General features: G+C 46.0%; 28 non-coding genes and 2 pseudogenes across 28 annotated transcripts; all 30 read left to right on the top strand.

The window, feature by feature from the left end:
• Nucleotides 1–103: 103 nt before the first annotated feature.
• Nucleotides 104–222, top strand: LOC148799216 (5S ribosomal RNA). Its single transcript, XR_016072610.1, has one exon. It is a non-coding gene; the product is annotated as a 5S ribosomal RNA (ribosomal RNA).
• A 354-nt stretch (nucleotides 223–576) lies between these two features.
• On the top strand, nucleotides 577–695 carry LOC148799215 (5S ribosomal RNA). The gene has a single exon (XR_016068958.1). It is a non-coding gene; the product is annotated as a 5S ribosomal RNA (ribosomal RNA).
• A 354-nt stretch (nucleotides 696–1,049) lies between these two features.
• Nucleotides 1,050–1,168, top strand: LOC148799214 (5S ribosomal RNA). Its single transcript, XR_016075290.1, has one exon. It is a non-coding gene; the product is annotated as a 5S ribosomal RNA (ribosomal RNA).
• Nucleotides 1,169–1,522: 354 nt separating this feature from the next.
• Nucleotides 1,523–1,641, top strand: LOC148799213 (5S ribosomal RNA). Its single transcript, XR_016072977.1, has one exon. It is a non-coding gene; the product is annotated as a 5S ribosomal RNA (ribosomal RNA).
• A 355-nt stretch (nucleotides 1,642–1,996) lies between these two features.
• LOC148799212 (5S ribosomal RNA) lies at nucleotides 1,997–2,115 on the top strand. The gene has a single exon (XR_016072209.1). It is a non-coding gene; the product is annotated as a 5S ribosomal RNA (ribosomal RNA).
• Nucleotides 2,116–2,470: 355 nt separating this feature from the next.
• Nucleotides 2,471–2,589, top strand: LOC148799211 (5S ribosomal RNA). The gene has a single exon (XR_016075022.1). It is a non-coding gene; the product is annotated as a 5S ribosomal RNA (ribosomal RNA).
• A 284-nt stretch (nucleotides 2,590–2,873) lies between these two features.
• Nucleotides 2,874–2,992, top strand: LOC148799210 (5S ribosomal RNA). Its single transcript, XR_016075021.1, has one exon. It is a non-coding gene; the product is annotated as a 5S ribosomal RNA (ribosomal RNA).
• Nucleotides 2,993–3,346: 354 nt separating this feature from the next.
• On the top strand, nucleotides 3,347–3,465 carry LOC148799209 (5S ribosomal RNA). Its single transcript, XR_016075394.1, has one exon. It is a non-coding gene; the product is annotated as a 5S ribosomal RNA (ribosomal RNA).
• Nucleotides 3,466–3,820: 355 nt separating this feature from the next.
• LOC148799208 (5S ribosomal RNA) lies at nucleotides 3,821–3,939 on the top strand. Its single transcript, XR_016072361.1, has one exon. It is a non-coding gene; the product is annotated as a 5S ribosomal RNA (ribosomal RNA).
• Nucleotides 3,940–4,293: 354 nt separating this feature from the next.
• On the top strand, nucleotides 4,294–4,412 carry LOC148799207 (5S ribosomal RNA). Its single transcript, XR_016075020.1, has one exon. It is a non-coding gene; the product is annotated as a 5S ribosomal RNA (ribosomal RNA).
• Nucleotides 4,413–4,766: 354 nt separating this feature from the next.
• LOC148799206 (5S ribosomal RNA) lies at nucleotides 4,767–4,885 on the top strand. The gene has a single exon (XR_016075393.1). It is a non-coding gene; the product is annotated as a 5S ribosomal RNA (ribosomal RNA).
• A 355-nt stretch (nucleotides 4,886–5,240) lies between these two features.
• On the top strand, nucleotides 5,241–5,359 carry LOC148799205 (5S ribosomal RNA). Its single transcript, XR_016072360.1, has one exon. It is a non-coding gene; the product is annotated as a 5S ribosomal RNA (ribosomal RNA).
• A 353-nt stretch (nucleotides 5,360–5,712) lies between these two features.
• Nucleotides 5,713–5,831, top strand: LOC148799204 (5S ribosomal RNA). Its single transcript, XR_016072609.1, has one exon. It is a non-coding gene; the product is annotated as a 5S ribosomal RNA (ribosomal RNA).
• A 354-nt stretch (nucleotides 5,832–6,185) lies between these two features.
• LOC148799203 (5S ribosomal RNA) lies at nucleotides 6,186–6,303 on the top strand (annotated as a pseudogene).
• Nucleotides 6,304–6,657: 354 nt separating this feature from the next.
• Nucleotides 6,658–6,776, top strand: LOC148799202 (5S ribosomal RNA). The gene has a single exon (XR_016072641.1). It is a non-coding gene; the product is annotated as a 5S ribosomal RNA (ribosomal RNA).
• Nucleotides 6,777–7,130: 354 nt separating this feature from the next.
• LOC148799201 (5S ribosomal RNA) lies at nucleotides 7,131–7,248 on the top strand. Its single transcript, XR_016071854.1, has one exon. It is a non-coding gene; the product is annotated as a 5S ribosomal RNA (ribosomal RNA).
• Nucleotides 7,249–7,602: 354 nt separating this feature from the next.
• On the top strand, nucleotides 7,603–7,721 carry LOC148799200 (5S ribosomal RNA). The gene has a single exon (XR_016072340.1). It is a non-coding gene; the product is annotated as a 5S ribosomal RNA (ribosomal RNA).
• Nucleotides 7,722–8,075: 354 nt separating this feature from the next.
• LOC148799199 (5S ribosomal RNA) lies at nucleotides 8,076–8,194 on the top strand. Its single transcript, XR_016069430.1, has one exon. It is a non-coding gene; the product is annotated as a 5S ribosomal RNA (ribosomal RNA).
• A 354-nt stretch (nucleotides 8,195–8,548) lies between these two features.
• LOC148799198 (5S ribosomal RNA) lies at nucleotides 8,549–8,667 on the top strand. Its single transcript, XR_016075289.1, has one exon. It is a non-coding gene; the product is annotated as a 5S ribosomal RNA (ribosomal RNA).
• Nucleotides 8,668–9,021: 354 nt separating this feature from the next.
• Nucleotides 9,022–9,139, top strand: LOC148799197 (5S ribosomal RNA; annotated as a pseudogene).
• A 354-nt stretch (nucleotides 9,140–9,493) lies between these two features.
• Nucleotides 9,494–9,612, top strand: LOC148799196 (5S ribosomal RNA). The gene has a single exon (XR_016072640.1). It is a non-coding gene; the product is annotated as a 5S ribosomal RNA (ribosomal RNA).
• A 354-nt stretch (nucleotides 9,613–9,966) lies between these two features.
• Nucleotides 9,967–10,084, top strand: LOC148799195 (5S ribosomal RNA). Its single transcript, XR_016071853.1, has one exon. It is a non-coding gene; the product is annotated as a 5S ribosomal RNA (ribosomal RNA).
• Nucleotides 10,085–10,438: 354 nt separating this feature from the next.
• Nucleotides 10,439–10,557, top strand: LOC148799194 (5S ribosomal RNA). The gene has a single exon (XR_016072339.1). It is a non-coding gene; the product is annotated as a 5S ribosomal RNA (ribosomal RNA).
• Nucleotides 10,558–10,911: 354 nt separating this feature from the next.
• On the top strand, nucleotides 10,912–11,030 carry LOC148799193 (5S ribosomal RNA). Its single transcript, XR_016070479.1, has one exon. It is a non-coding gene; the product is annotated as a 5S ribosomal RNA (ribosomal RNA).
• Nucleotides 11,031–11,384: 354 nt separating this feature from the next.
• LOC148799192 (5S ribosomal RNA) lies at nucleotides 11,385–11,503 on the top strand. The gene has a single exon (XR_016075288.1). It is a non-coding gene; the product is annotated as a 5S ribosomal RNA (ribosomal RNA).
• Nucleotides 11,504–11,857: 354 nt separating this feature from the next.
• LOC148799191 (5S ribosomal RNA) lies at nucleotides 11,858–11,976 on the top strand. The gene has a single exon (XR_016072976.1). It is a non-coding gene; the product is annotated as a 5S ribosomal RNA (ribosomal RNA).
• Nucleotides 11,977–12,331: 355 nt separating this feature from the next.
• Nucleotides 12,332–12,450, top strand: LOC148799190 (5S ribosomal RNA). The gene has a single exon (XR_016072359.1). It is a non-coding gene; the product is annotated as a 5S ribosomal RNA (ribosomal RNA).
• A 276-nt stretch (nucleotides 12,451–12,726) lies between these two features.
• On the top strand, nucleotides 12,727–12,845 carry LOC148799189 (5S ribosomal RNA). The gene has a single exon (XR_016070272.1). It is a non-coding gene; the product is annotated as a 5S ribosomal RNA (ribosomal RNA).
• A 354-nt stretch (nucleotides 12,846–13,199) lies between these two features.
• On the top strand, nucleotides 13,200–13,318 carry LOC148799188 (5S ribosomal RNA). The gene has a single exon (XR_016075392.1). It is a non-coding gene; the product is annotated as a 5S ribosomal RNA (ribosomal RNA).
• A 355-nt stretch (nucleotides 13,319–13,673) lies between these two features.
• On the top strand, nucleotides 13,674–13,792 carry LOC148799187 (5S ribosomal RNA). The gene has a single exon (XR_016072358.1). It is a non-coding gene; the product is annotated as a 5S ribosomal RNA (ribosomal RNA).
• The last annotated feature ends 248 nt before the right edge of the window (nucleotides 13,793–14,040 follow it).

Genomic DNA, 14,040 nt, shown 5'->3' with positions numbered 1-14,040 from the left:
TTTCCAAGGGAAGAAGGCTGCATACACTGTTTTTTCAAATCTAAAACAATTAATGGAGGGGAGCAAGATAGTGCATAAAGATCTAAGCGAGCATGAATTAAACGGGTGCGATCATACCAGCACTAATGCACCGGATCCCATCAGAACTCCGAAGTTAAGTGTGCTTGGGCGAGAGTAGTACTAGAATGGGTGACCTCCTGGGAAGTCCTTGTGTTGCACCCCAATTTTATTAATATTTTATTTTGATTTGTATTTGCAAATTCCATTTGTTGTTTCGGCGATACAACTGGAAACAACGCGTCGGATACTCGGACCATTTGGGGCACGATCGTCATTACTGAATGGCAACGATGGAAGAACCGGGCTTTTGGCATTCGTCGTGCATTGTGGGCCCCGCGATAGTATTGCATCTATCCGGGGGTGCGGCAGATCTGAAAAGCAAACAATCTGCTCACGTAGGAGATTGTGCACGGTTACCAAGGGAGGAAGGCTGCATACACAGTTTTTTCAAATCTAAAACAATTAATGGAGGGGAGCAAGATAGTCTATAAAGATCTAAGCGAGCATGAATTAAACGGGTGCGATCATACTAGCACTAATCCACCGGATCCCATCAGAACTCCGAAGTTAAGCGTGCTTGGGCGAGAGTAGTACTAGGATGGGTGACCTCTTGGGAAGTCCTCCTGTTGCACCCCAATTTTACTAATATTTTATTTTGATTTGTATTTGCAAATTCCATTTGTTGTTTCTGGGAGACAACTGGAAACAATGTGTCGGATACTCGGACCATTTGTGGCACGATCGTCATTACTGAATGGCAACGATGCAGGAACCCGGCTTTCGGCATTCGTCGTGCATTGTGGGCCCCGCGATAGTATTGCATTTATCCGGTGGTGCGGCAGATCTGAAAAGCAAACAATCCGCTCACGTAGGAGCTTGTGCACGGTTTCCAAGGGAGGAAGGCTGCATACACAGTTTTTTCAAATCTAAAACAATTAATGGAGGGGAGCAAGATAGTGCATAAAGATCTAAGCGAGCATGAATTAAACGGGTGCGATCATACCAGCACTAATGCACCGGATCCCATCAAAACTCCGAAGTTAAGTGTGCTTGGGCGAGAGTAGTACTAGAATGGGTGACCTCCTGGGAAGTCCTCGTGTTGCACCCCAATTTTATTAATATTTTATTTTGATTTGTATTTGCAAATTCCATTTCTTCTTTCGGCGATACAACTGGAAACAACGCGTCGGATACTCGGACCATTTGCGGCACGATCGTCATTACTGAATGGCAACGATGCAAGAACCGGACTTTCGGCATTCGTCATGCATTGTGGGCCCCGCGATAGTATTGCATCTATCCGGAGGTGGGGCAGCTCTGAAAAGCAAACACTCTGCTCACGTAGGAGCTTGTGCACGGTTACCAAGGGAGGAAAGCTGCATACACATTTTTTTCAAATCTAAAACAATTAATGGAGGGGAGCAAGATAGTGCATAAAGATCTAAGCGAGCATGAATTAAACGGGTGTGATCATACCAGCACTAATGCACCGGATCCCATCAGAACTCTGAAGTTAAGTGTGCTTGGGCGAGAGTAGTACTAGGATGGGTGACCTCCTGGGAAGTCCTCGTGTTGCACCCCAATTTTTTTAATATTTTATTTCGATATCGTATTTGCAAATTCCATTTGTCGTTTCGGCGAGACAAACGCAAACAACGCGCCGGATACTCGGACCATTTGCGGCACGATCGTCATTACTGAATGGGAACCGTGCAAAAACCGGGCTTTTGGCATTCGTCGTGCATTGTGGGCCCCGCGATAGTATTGCATCTATCCGGGGGTGCGGCAGATCTGAAATGCAAACACTCTGCTCACGTAGTAGCTTGTGCACGGTTACCAAGGGAGGAAGGCTGCATACACAGTTTTTTCAAATCTAAAACAATTAATGGAGGGGAGCAAGATAGTGCATAAAGATTTAAGCGAGCATGAATTAAATGGGTGCGATCATACCAGCACTAATGCACCGGATCCCATTAGAACTCCGAAGTTAAGCGTGCTTGGGCGAGAGTAGTACTAGGATGGGTGACCTCCTGGGAAGTCATCGTGTTGCACCCCAATTTTATTAATATTTTATTTCGATATCGTTTTTGCAAATTCCATTTGTCGTTTCGGCGAGACAAACGCAAACAACGCGCCGGATACTCGGACCATTTGCGGCACGATCGTCATTACTGAATGGGAACCGTGCAAAAACCGGGCTTTTGGCATTCGTCGTGCATTGTGGGCCCTGCGATAGTATTGCATCTATCCGGGGGTGCGGCAGATCTGAAAAGCAAACACTCTGCTCACATAGGAGCTTGTGCACGGTTCACAAGGGAGGAATGCTGCATACACAGATTTTTCAAGTCTAAAACAATTAATGGAGGGGAGCAAGATAGTGCATAAAGATTTAAGCGAGCATGAATTAAACGGGTGCGATCATACTAGCACTAATGCACCGGATCCCATTAGAACTCCGAAGTTAAGCGTGCTTGGGCGAGAGTAGTACTAGGATGGTTGACCTCCTGGGAAGTCCTTGTGTTGCACCCCAATTTTATTAATATACTCGGACCATTTGCGGCACGATCGTCATTACTGAATGGGAACCGTGCAAAAACCGGGCTTTTGGCATTCGTCGTGCATTGTGGGCCCTGCGATAGTATTGCATCTATCCGGGGGTGCGGCAGATCTGAAAAGCAAACACTCTGCTCACATAGGAGCTTGTGCACGGTTCACAAGGGAGGAATGCTGCATACACAGATTTTTCAAGTCTAAAACAATTAATGGAGGGGAGCAAGATAGTGCATAAAGATTTAAGCGAGCATGAATTAAACGGGTGCGATCATACTAGCACTAATGCACCGGATCCCATTAGAACTCCGAAGTTAAGCGTGCTTGGGCGAGAGTAGTACTAGGATGGTTGACCTCCTGGGAAGTCCTTGTGTTGCACCCCAATTTTATTAATATTTTATTTTGATTTGTATTTGCAAATTCCATTTGTTGTTTCTGGGAGACAATTGGAAACAATGCGTCGAATAATCGGACCATTTGCTGCACGATCGTCATTACTGAATGGCAACGTTGCAGGAACCGGGCTTTCGGCATTCGTCGTGCATTGTGGGCCCCGCGATAGTATTGCATTTATCCGGTGGTGCGGCAGATCTGAAAAGCAAGCAATCCGCTCACGTAGGAGCTTGTGCACGGTTACCAAGGGAGGAAGGCTGCATACACAGTTTTTTCAAATCTAAAACAATTAATGGAGGGGAGCAAGATAGTGCATAAAGATCTAAGCGAGCATGAATTAAACGGGTGCGATCATACCAGCACTAATGCACCGGATCCCATCAGAACTCCGAAGTTAAGTGTGCTTGGGCGAGAGTAGTACTAGAATTGGTGACCTCCTGGGAAGTCCTCGTGTTGCACCCCAATTTTATTAATATTTTATTTCGATATCGTATTTGCAAATTCCATTTGTCGTTTCGGCGAGACAAACGCAAACAACGCGCCAGATACTCGGACCATTTGCGGCACGATCGTCATTACTGAATGGGAACCGTGCAAAAACCGGGCTTTTGGCAATCGTCGTGCATTGTGGGCCCCGCGATAGTATTGCATCTATCCGGGGGTGCGGCAGATCTGAAAAGCAAACACTCTGCTCACGTAGGAGCTTGTGCACGGTTACAAAGGGAGGAAAGCTACATACACAGTTTTTTCATGTCTAAAACCTTTAATGGAGGGGAGCAAGATAGTGCATAAAGATTTAAGCGAGCATGAATTAAATGGGTGCGATCATACCAGCACTAATGCACCGGATCCCATTAGATCTCCGAAGTTAAGCGTGCTTGGGCGAGAGTAGTACTAGTATGGGTGACCTCCTGGGAAGTCCTCGTGTTGCACCCCAATTTTATTAATATATTATTTTGATTTGTATTTGCAAATTCCATTTGTTGTTTCTGGGACACAACTGGAAACAATGCGTCGGATACTCGGACCATTTGCGGCATGATCGTCATTACTGAATGGCAATGATGCAGGAACCGGTTTTTCGGCATTCGTCGTGCATTGTGGGCCCCGCGATAGTATTGCATCTATCCGGGGGTGCGGCAGATCTGAAAAGCAAACAATCCGCTCACGTAGGAGCTTGTGCACGGTTTCCAAGGGAGGAAGGCTGCATACACTGTTTTTTCAAATCTAAAACAATTAATGGAGGGGAGCAAGATAGTGCATAAAGATTTAAGCGAGCATGAATTAAACGGGTGCGATCATACTAGCACTAATGCACCGGATCCCATTAGAACTCCGAAGTTAAGCGTGCTTGGGCGAGAGTAGTACTAGGATGGTTGACCTCCTGGGAAGTCCTTGTGTTGCACCCCAATTTTATTAATATTTTATTTTGATTTGTATTTGCAAATTCCATTTGTTGTTTCTGGGTGACAATTGGAAACAATGCGTCGAATAATCGGACCATTTGCTGCACGATCGTCATTACTGAATGGCAACGTTGCAGGAACCGGGCTTTCGGCATTCGTCGTGCATTGTGGGCCCCGCGATAGTATTAAATTTATCCGGTGGTGCGGCAGATCTGAAAAGCAAGCAATCCGCTCACGTAGGAGCTTGTGCACGGTTACCAAGGGAGGAAAGCTGCATACACAGTTTTTTCAAATCTAAAACAATTAATGGAGGGGAGCAAGATAGTGCATAAAGATCTAAGCGAGCATGAATTAAACGGGTGCGATCATACCAGCACTAATGCACCGGATCCCATCAGAACTCCGAAGTTAAGTGTGCTTGGGCGAGAGTAGTACTAGAATTGGTGACCTCCTGGGAAGTCCTCGTGTTGCACCCCAATTTTATTAATATTTTATTTCGATATCGTATTTGCAAATTCCATTTGTCGTTTCGGCGAGACAAACGCAAACAACGCGCCAGATACTCGGACCATTTGCGGCACGATCGTCATTACTGAATGGGAACCGTGCAAAAACCGGGCTTTTGGCATTCGTCGTGCATTGTGGGCCCTGCGATAGTATTGCATCTATCCGGGGGTGCGGCAGATCTGAAAAGCAAACACTCTGCTCACGTAGGAGCTTGTGTACGGTTACCAAGGGAGGAAAGCTACATACACAGTTTTTTCATGTCTAAAACAATTAATGGAGGGGAGCAAGATAGTGCATAATGATTTAAGCGAGCAAGAATTAAATGGGTGCGATCATACCAGCACTAATGCACCGGATCCCATTAGATCTCCGAAGTTAAGCGTGCTTGGGCGAGAGTAGTACTAGTATGGGTGACCTCCTGGGAAGTCCTCGTGTTGCACCCCAATTTTATTAATATATTATTTTGATTTGTATTTGCAAATTCCATTTGTTGTTTCTGGGAGACAACTGGAAACAATGCGTCGGATACTCGGACCATTTGCGGCATGATCGTCATTACTGAATGGCAATGATGCAGGAACCAGTTTTTCGGCATTCGTCGTGCATTGTGGACCCGCGATAGTATTGCATCTATCCGGGGGTGCGGCAGATCTGAAAAGCAAACAATCCGCTCACGTAGGAGCTTGTGCACGGTTTCCAAGGGACGAAGGCTGCATACACTGTTTTTTCAAATCTAAAACAATTAATGGAGGGGAGCAAGATAGTGCATAAAGATCTAAGCGAGCATGAATTAAACGGGTGCGATCATACCAGCACTAATGCACCGGATCCCATCAGAACTCCGAAGTTAAGTGTGCTTGGGCGAGAGTAGTACTAGAATGGGTGACCTCCTGGGAAGTCCTTGTGTTGCACCCCAATTTTATTAATATTTTATTTTGATTTGTATTTGCAAATTCCATTTGTTGTTTCGGCGATACAACTGGAAACAACGCGTCGGATACTCGGACCATTTGGGGCACGATCGTCATTACTGAATGGCAACGATGGAAGAACCGGGCTTTTGGCATTCGTCGTGCATTGTGGGCCCCGCGATAGTATTGCATCTATCCGGGGGTGCGGCAGATCTGAAAAGCAAACAATCTGCTCACGTAGGAGCTTGTGCACGGTTACCAAGGGAGGAAGGCTGCATACACTGTTTTTTCAAATCTAAAACAATTAATGGAGGGGAGCAAGATAGTCCATAAAGATCTAAGCGAGCATGAATTAAACGGGTGCGATCATACTAGCACTAATGCACCGGATCCCATCAAAACTCCGAAGTTAAGTGTGCTTGGGCGAGAGTAGTACTAGAATGGTGACCTCCTGGGAAGTCCTCGTGTTGCACCCCAATTTTATTAATATTTTAATTCGACATCGTTTTTGCAAATTCCAGTTGTCGTTTCGGCGAAACAAACGCAAACAACGCGCCGGATACTCAGACCATTTGCGGCACGATCGTCATTACTGAATGGGAACCGTGCAAAAACCGAGCTTTTTGCATTCGTCGTGCATTGTGGGCCCCGCGATAGTATTGCATCTATCCGGGGGTGCGGCAGATCTGAAATGCAAACACTCTGCTCATGTAGTAGCTTGTGCACGGTTACCAAGGGAGGAAGGCTGCATACACAGTTTTTTCAAGTCTAAAACAATTAATGGAGGGAGCAAGATAGTGCATAAAGATTTAAGCGAGCATGAATTATAGGGGTGCGGTCATACCAGCACTAATGCACCGGATCCCATTAGATCTCCGAAGTTAAGCGTGCTTGGGCGAGAGTAGTACTAGAATGGGTGACCTCCTGGGAAGTCCTCGTGTTGCACCCCAATTTTATTAATATTTTAATTCGACATCGTTTTTGCAAATTCCATTTGTCGTTTCGGCGAAACAAACGCAAACAATGCGCCGGATACTCAGACCATTTGCGGCACGATCGTCATTACTGAATGGGAACCGTGCAAAAACCGGGCTTTTTGCATTCGTCGTGCATTGTGGGCCCCGCGATAGTATTGCATCTATCCGGGGGTGCGGCAGATCTGAAATGCAAACACTCTGCTCACGTAGTAGCTTGTGCACGGTTACCAAGGGAGGAAGGCTGCATACACAGTTTTTTCAAGTCTAAAACAATTAATGGAGGGAGCAAGATAGTGCATAAAGATTTAAGCGAGCATGAATTAAAGGGGTGCGATCATACCAGCACTAATGCACCGGATCCCATTAGATCTCCGAAGTTAAGCGTGCTTGGGCGAGAGTAGTACTAGTATGGGTGACCTCCTGGGAATCCTCGTGTTGCACCCCAATTTTATTAATATTTTATTTTGATTTGTATTTGCAAATTCCATTTGTTGTTTCTGGGAGACTACTGGAAACAATGCGTCGGATACTCGGACCATTTGCGGCACGATCGTCATTACTGAATGGCAACATTGCAGGAACCAGGCTTTCGGCATTCGTCGTGCATTGTGGGCCCCGCGATAGTATTGCTTTTATCCGGTGGTGCGGCAGATCTGAAAAGCAAACAATCCGCTCAAGTAGGAGCTTGTGCACGGTTACCAAGGGAGGAAGGCTGCATACACAGTTTTTTCAAATCTAAAACAATTAATGGAGGGGAGCAAGATAGTGCATAAAGATCTAAGCGACCATGAATTAAACGGGTGCGATTATACCAGCACTAATGCACCGGATCCCATCAGAACTCCGAAGTTAAGTGTGCTTGGGCGAGAGTAGTACTAGAATGGGTGACCTCCTGGGAAATCCTCGTGTTGCACCCCAATTTTATTAATATTTTATTTCGATATCGTATTTGCAAATTCCATTTGTCGTTTCGGCGAGACAAATGCAAACAACGCGCCGGATACTCGGACCATTTGCGGCACGATCGTCATTACTGAATTGGAACCGTGCAAAAACCGGGCTTTTGGCATTCGTCGTGCATTGTGGGCCCCGCGATAGTATTGCATCTATCCGGGGTGCGGCAGATCTGAAAATCAAACACTCTGCTCACGTAGGAGCTTGTGCACGGTTACCAAGGGAGGAAGGCTGCATACACAGTTTTTTCAAGTCTAAAACAATTAATGGAGGGGAGCAAGATAGTGCATAAAGATCTAAGCGAGCATGAATTAAACAGGTGCGATCATACCAGCACTAATCCACCGGATCCCATTAGAACTCCGAAGTTAAGCGTGCTTGGGCGAGAGTAGTACTAGGATGGGTGACCTCCTGGGAAGTCCTCCTGTTGCACCCCAATTTTACTAATATTTTATTTTGATTTGTATTTGCAAATTCCATTTGTTGTTTCTGGGAGACAACTGGAAACAATGTGTCGGATACTCGGACCATTTGTGGCACGATCGTCATTACTGAATGGCAACGATGCAGGAACCGGGCTTTCGGCATTCGTCGTGCATTGTGGGCCCCGCGATAGTATTGCATTTATCCGGTGGTGCGGCAGATCTGAAAAGCAAACAATCCGCTCACGTAGGAGCTTGTGCACGGTTTCCAAGGGAGGAAGGCTGCATACACAGTTTTTTCAAATCTAAAACAATTAATGGAGGGGAGCAAGATAGTGCATAAAGATCTAAGCGAGCATGAATTAAACGGGTGCGATCATACCAGCACTAATGCACCGGATCCCATCAAAACTCCGAAGTTAAGTGTGCTTGGGCGAGAGTAGTACTAGAATGGGTGACCTCCTGGGAAGTCCTCGTGTTGCACCCCAATTTTATTAATATTTTATTTTGATTTGTATTTGCAAATTCCATTTCTTCTTTCGGCGATACAACTGGAAACAACGCGTCGGATACTCGGACCATTTGGGGCACGATCGTCATTACTGAATGGCAACGATGGAAGAACCGGGCTTTTGGCATTCGTCGTGCATTGTGGGCCCCGCGATAGTATTGCATCTATCCGGGGGTGCGGCAGATCTGAAAAGCAAACAATCTGCTCACGTAGGAGCTTGTGCACGGTTACCAAGGGAGGAAGGCTGCATACACTGTTTTTTCAAATCTAAAACAATTAATGGAGGGGAGCAAGATAGTCCATAAAGATCTAAGCGAGCATGAATTAAACGGGTGCGATCATACTAGCACTAATGCACCGGATCCCATCAAAACTCCGAAGTTAAGTGTGCTTGGGCGAGAGTAGTACTAGAATGGTGACCTCCTGGGAAGTCCTCGTGTTGCACCCCAATTTTATTAATATTTTAATTCGACATCGTTTTTGCAAATTCCAGTTGTCGTTTCGGCGAAACAAACGCAAACAACGCGCCGGATACTCAGACCATTTGCGGCACGATCGTCATTACTGAATGGGAACCGTGCAAAAACCGAGCTTTTTGCATTCGTCGTGCATTGTGGGCCCCGCGATAGTATTGCATCTATCCGGGGGTGCGGCAGATCTGAAATGCAAACACTCTGCTCATGTAGTAGCTTGTGCACGGTTACCAAGGGAGGAAGGCTGCATACACAGTTTTTTCAAGTCTAAAACAATTAATGGAGGGAGCAAGATAGTGCATAAAGATTTAAGCGAGCATGAATTATAGGGGTGCGGTCATACCAGCACTAATGCACCGGATCCCATTAGATCTCCGAAGTTAAGCGTGCTTGGGCGAGAGTAGTACTAGAATGGGTGACCTCCTGGGAAGTCCTCGTGTTGCACCCCAATTTTATTAATATTTTAATTCGACATCGTTTTTGCAAATTCCATTTGTCGTTTCGGCGAAACAAACGCAAACAATGCGCCGGATACTCAGACCATTTGCGGCACGATCGTCATTACTGAATGGGAACCGTGCAAAAACCGGGCTTTTTGCATTCGTCGTGCATTGTGGGCCCCGCGATAGTATTGCATCTATCCGGGGGTGCGGCAGATCTGAAATGCAAACACTCTGCTCACGTAGTAGCTTGTGCACGGTTACCAAGGGAGGAAGGCTGCATACACAGTTTTTTCAAGTCTAAAACAATTAATGGAGGGAGCAAGATAGTGCATAAAGATTTAAGCGAGCATGAATTAAAGGGGTGCGATCATACCAGCACTAATGCACCGGATCCCATTAGATCTCCGAAGTTAAGCGTGCTTGGGCGAGAGTAGTACTAGTATGGGTGACCTCCTGGGAATCCTCGTGTTGCACCCCAATTTTATTAATATTTTATTTTGATTTGTATTTGCAAATTCCATTTGTTGTTTCTGGGAGACTACTGGAAACAATGCGTCGGATACTCGGACCATTTGCGGCACGATCGTCATTACTGAATGGCAACATTGCAGGAACCAGGCTTTCGGCATTCGTCGTGCATTGTGGGCCCCGCGATAGTATTGCTTTTATCCGGTGGTGCGGCAGATCTGAAAAGCAAACAATCCGCTCAAGTAGGAGCTTGTGCACGGTTACCAAGGGAGGAAGGCTGCATACACAGTTTTTTCAAATCTAAAACAATTAATGGAGGGGAGCAAGATAGTGCATAAAGATCTAAGCGACCATGAATTAAACGGGTGCGATTATACCAGCACTAATGCACCGGATCCCATCAGAACTCCGAAGTTAAGTGTGCTTGGGCGAGAGTAGTACTAGAATGGGTGACCTCCTGGGAAATCCTCGTGTTGCACCCCAATTTTATTAATATTTTATTTCGATATCGTATTTGCAAATTCCATTTGTCGTTTCGGCGAGACAAATGCAAACAACGCGCCGGATACTCGGACCATTTGCGGCACGATCGTCATTACTGAATTGGAACCGTGCAAAAACCGGGCTTTTGGCATTCGTCGTGCATTGTGGGCCCCGCGATAGTATTGCATCTATCCGGGGTGCGGCAGATCTGAAAATCAAACACTCTGCTCACGTAGGAGCTTGTGCACGGTTACCAAGGGAGGAAGGCTGCATACACAGTTTTTTCAAGTCTAAAACAATTAATGGAGGGGAGCAAGATAGTGCATAAAGATCTAAGCGAGCATGAATTAAACAGGTGCGATCATACCAGCACTAATCCATCGGATCCCATCAGAACTCCGAAGTTAAGCGTGCTTGGGCGAGAGTAGTACTAGGATGGGTGACCTCCTGGGAAGTCCTCCTGTTGCACCCCAATTTTACTAATATTTTATTTAGATTTGTATTTGCAAATTCCATTTGTTGTTTCTGGGAGACAACTGGAAACAATGTGTCGGATACTCGGACCATTTGTGGCACGATCGTCATTACTGAATGGCAACGATGCAGGAACCGGGCTTTCGGCATTCGTCGTGCATTGTGGGCCCCGCGATAGTATTGCATTTATCCGGTGGTGCGGCAGATCTGAAAAGCAAACAATCCGCTCACGTAGGAGCTTGTGCACGGTTTCCAAGGGAGGAAGGCTGCATACACAGTTTTTTCAAATCTAAAACAATTAATGGAGGGGAGCAAGATAGTGCATAAAGATCTAAGCGAGCATGAATTAAACGGGTGCGATCATACCAGCACTAATGCACCGGATCCCATCAAAACTCCGAAGTTAAGTGTGCTTGGGCGAGAGTAGTACTAGAATGGGTGACCTCCTGGGAAGTCCTCGTGTTGCACCCCAATTTTATTAATATTTTATTTTGATTTGTATTTGCAAATTCCATTTCTTGTTTCGGCGATACAACTGGAAACAACGCGTCGGATACTCGGACCATTTGCGGCACGATCGTCATTACTGAATGGCAACGATGCAAGAACCGGACTTTCGGCATTCGTCATGCATTGTGGGCCCCGCGATAGTATTGCATCTATCCGGAGGTGGGGCAGCTCTGAAAAGCAAACACTCTGCTCACGTAGGAGCTTGTGCACGGTTACCAAGGGAGGAAAGCTGCATACACATTTTTTTCAAATCTAAAACAATTAATGGAGGGGAGCAAGATAGTGCATAAAGATCTAAGCGAGCATGAATTAAACGGGTGTGATCATACCAGCACTAATGCACCGGATCCCATCAGAACTCTGAAGTTAAGTGTGCTTGGGCGAGAGTAGTACTAGGATGGGTGACCTCCTGGGAAGTCCTCGTGTTGCACCCCAATTTTTTTAATATTTTATTTCGATATCGTATTTGCAAATTCCATTTGTCGTTTCGGCGAGACAAACGCAAACAACGCGCCGGATACTCGGACCATTTGCGGCACGATCGTCATTACTGAATGGGAACCGTGCAAAAACCGGGCTTTTGGCATTCGTCGTGCATTGTGGGCCCTGCGATAGTATTGCATCTATCCGGGGGTGCGGCAGATCTGAAAAGCAAACACTCTGCTCACATAGGAGCTTGTGCACGGTTCACAAGGGAGGAATGCTGCATACACAGATTTTTCAAGTCTAAAACAATTAATGGAGGGGAGCAAGATAGTGCATAAAGATTTAAGCGAGCATGAATTAAATGGGTGCGATCATACCAGCACTAATGCACCGGATCCCATTAGATCTCCGAAGTTAAGCGTGCTTGGGCGAGAGTAGTACTAGTATGGGTGACCTCCTGGGAAGTCCTCGTGTTGCACCCCAATTTTATTAATATTTTAATTCGACATCGTTTTTGCAAATTCCATTTGTCGTTTCGGCGAAACAAACGCAAACAACGCGCCGGATACTCAGACCATTTGCGGCACGATCGTCATTACTGAATGGGAACCGTGCAAAAACCGGGCTTTTTGCATTCGTCGTGCATTGTGCACGGTTACCAAGGGAGGAAGGCTGCATACACAGTTTTTTCAAATCTAAAACAATTAATGGAGGGGAGCACGATAGTCCATAAAGATCTAAGCGAGCATGAATTAAACGGGTGCGATCATACTAGCACTAATGCACCAGATCCCATTAGAACTCCGAAGTTAAGCGTGCTTGGGCGAGAATAGTACTAGGATGGTTGACCTCCTGGGAAGTCCTTGTGTTGCACCCCAATTTTATTAATATTTTATTTTGATTTGTATTTGCAAATTCCATTTGTTGTTTCTGGGAGACAATTGGAAACAATGCGTCGAATAATCGGACCATTTGCTGCACGATCGTCATTACTGAATGGCAACGTTGCAGGAACCGGGCTTTCGGCATTCGTCGTGCATTGTGGGCCCCGCGATAGTATTGCATTTATCCGGTGGTGCGGCAGATCTGAAAAGCAAGCAATCCGCTCACGTAGGAGCTTGTGCACGGTTACCAAGGGAGGAAGGCTGCATACACAGTTTTTTCAAATCTAAAACAATTAATGGAGGGGAGCAAGATAGTGCATAAAGATCTAAGCGAGCATGAATTAAACGGGTGCGATCATACCAGCACTAATGCACCGGATCCCATCAGAACTCCGAAGTTAAGTGTGCTTGGGCGAGAGTAGTACTAGAATTGGTGACCTCCTGGGAAGTCCTCGTGTTGCACCCCAATTTTATTAATATTTTATTTCGATATCGTATTTGCAAATTCCATTTGTCGTTTCGGCGAGACAAACGCAAACAACGCGCCAGATACTCGGACCATTTGCGGCACGATCGTCATTACTGAATGGGAACCGTGCAAAAACCGGGCTTTTGGCAATCGTCGTGCATTGTGGGCCCCGCGATAGTATTGCATCTATCCGGGGGTGCGGCAGATCTGAAATGCAAACACTCTGCTCACGTAGGAGCTTGTGCACGGTTACCAAGGGAGGAAAGCTACATACACAGTTTTTTCATGTCTAAAACAATTAATGGAGGGGAGCAAGATAGTGCATAAAGATTTAAGCGAGCATGAATTAAAGGGGTGCGATCATACCAGCACTAATGCACCGGATCCCATTAGATCTCCGAAGTTAAGCGTGCTTGGGCGAGAGTAGTACTAGTATGGGTGACCTCCTGGGAAGTCCTCGTGTTGCACCCCAATTTTATTAATATTTTAATTCGACATCGTTTTTGCAAATTCCATTTGTCGTTTCGGCGAAACAAACGCAAACAACGCGCCGGATACTCAGACCATTTGCGGCACGATCGTCATTACTGAATGGGAACCGTGCAAAAACCGGGCTTTTTGCATTCGTCGTGCATTGTGCACGGTTACCAAGGGAGGAAGGCTGCATACACAGTTTTTTCAAATCTAAAACAATTAATGGAGGGGAGCACGATAGTCCA

The sequence above is a fragment of the Nelumbo nucifera genome, chromosome 4 (genome assembly GCF_055504915.1).
Source record: "Nelumbo nucifera cultivar China Antique chromosome 4, China Antique-T2T, whole genome shotgun sequence".
Classification (NCBI taxonomy): domain Eukaryota; kingdom Viridiplantae; phylum Streptophyta; class Magnoliopsida; order Proteales; family Nelumbonaceae; genus Nelumbo; species Nelumbo nucifera.
This window is presented reverse-complemented; position numbering and strand designations above follow the sequence as displayed.